Source organism: Phocoena sinus, chromosome 10 (genome assembly GCF_008692025.1).
Source record: "Phocoena sinus isolate mPhoSin1 chromosome 10, mPhoSin1.pri, whole genome shotgun sequence".
Taxonomy (NCBI): domain Eukaryota; kingdom Metazoa; phylum Chordata; class Mammalia; order Artiodactyla; family Phocoenidae; genus Phocoena; species Phocoena sinus.
Genome location: NC_045772.1, coordinates 26,081,434 through 26,083,026, shown reverse-complemented (window position 1 = coordinate 26,083,026; position 1,593 = coordinate 26,081,434). Strand labels below are relative to the sequence as shown.

The 1,593-nt window shown below is 42.6% G+C and overlaps 1 pseudogene; it reads left to right on the top strand.

Moving 5' to 3' along the window:
- The first annotated feature begins 482 nt into the window (after positions 1-482).
- LOC116761142 lies at positions 483-954 on the top strand (annotated as a pseudogene).
- The last annotated feature ends 639 nt before the right edge of the window (positions 955-1,593 follow it).

Here is a 1,593-nt window from a genome sequence, read left to right as displayed (position 1 = left end):
GTAGCACAAAGGCCATCATAGACAATACCTAAACGGATGGGCATGGCTGTGTTCCAATAAGTGATTATTTACAAAAACAAGGTGTAGGCCATATTTGGCCTGCCGGCCATAGTCTGCTGACTCCTGACCAGAAGGACCCCTGGAATTCCTGTTGTTAGAGGATCATTTGTTTGGCCTATACTTAGCAGAGTCTTATTAAAACGTACACATAGGCGGTAAACCAAAGCTTAAAAGGTGGCATTGTTTGTAGCCTTACATTGTACCTGATTGTCTTGAAGAAGCTATATTATAATGGGTTTGACATTCCTGATCAAGAGCCTAAAGTTAACCTTTTATAAAAATGATGGGCCTCCTATTTAATCAATTATTAACTCTTTAACTGCCCAGTTTAGAATTTTCTAGACTAGATAAGCATCAATTTAACAGGACAATATTGAAAATGCTCTTATCAATTTTATTTAGGATACTACTAGCTTTTCAAGATGGTGCCGAAAGTGAGGAAGGACACCCCTGTCCCTCCCAAAGCTGAAGCCAAAGCAAACGCTTTGAAGGCCAAGAGAACAGTGCTGAAAGGTGTCCCTAGCCACACAAAAAAAGATCCACACCTCACCTACCTCCTGACAGCCCAAGGTACTGCAGCTTGAGGGCAGCCCAAATATCCTTGGAAGAGCACCCCTAGGAGAAACAAGCTTGACAACTACACCACTGTTAAGTTCCCTCTGACCACCACACCAGCCTTGAAGAAGACAGAAGACGACACACTGTGTTCTTTGTGGGTGTCAAGGCCAATAAGCACCAGATCAACCAGGCTGTGAAGAAGCTCTGTGACACTGACGCGGCCAAGGTCACACCCTGATCGGGCCTGATGGAGAGAAGAAGGCATATGTTCGACTGGCTCATGACTTTGGATGTTGCCAACAAATGGGATCATTTCAACTGAGTCCAGCTGGCTAATTCTAAATATATAGATATAGATATATAATATAGATATATAAATATCGATACATATATATAGATTCACCATGAAAAAAGATATCTCTAGAGAAAGTTATGATTGAGTCATTGATTGACGGGCTGATAAGGGTACTTGAGATACATTATCTCCCATCATCACAATGGCTTCCGATGTGCCTTACCAAGGGGAACACTGAGGCTCAGAGAGGTAAGTAACTTTCTAAGATCATCCAACTGATGAGAGAGATGTGCCTAGCTTCAAAGCTTCTAATCTCATACCACCGCCTCCTGGCTAGAAGAAGGAAGGGCGTGGGCAGAGATTTTGATGGAAAACTAGAGGCTGGCCAGGAGAGGAGGCCACTGGGCTCTGGACCTAGAGGGATAGGCTCATGTGGTCAAGAGTATCAGGAAGCAGAAGCTTGACCACTGTGTGTTGTTAGTGGGTCATAACATGAATAACTGGCTGAATAGTCCAAGTGTGGATTGTTATAAGTACAGCACGTAGCCTACAAAGAGCAGCTATGAAATTATTACATTTACTGAGTACTTACTATGTGATAGGCAGCATGCCGAATACTTTTCATGGACCCTATCATGTAATCTTCACAATAACCCTTTGAAGTAAGTACTATTATTATG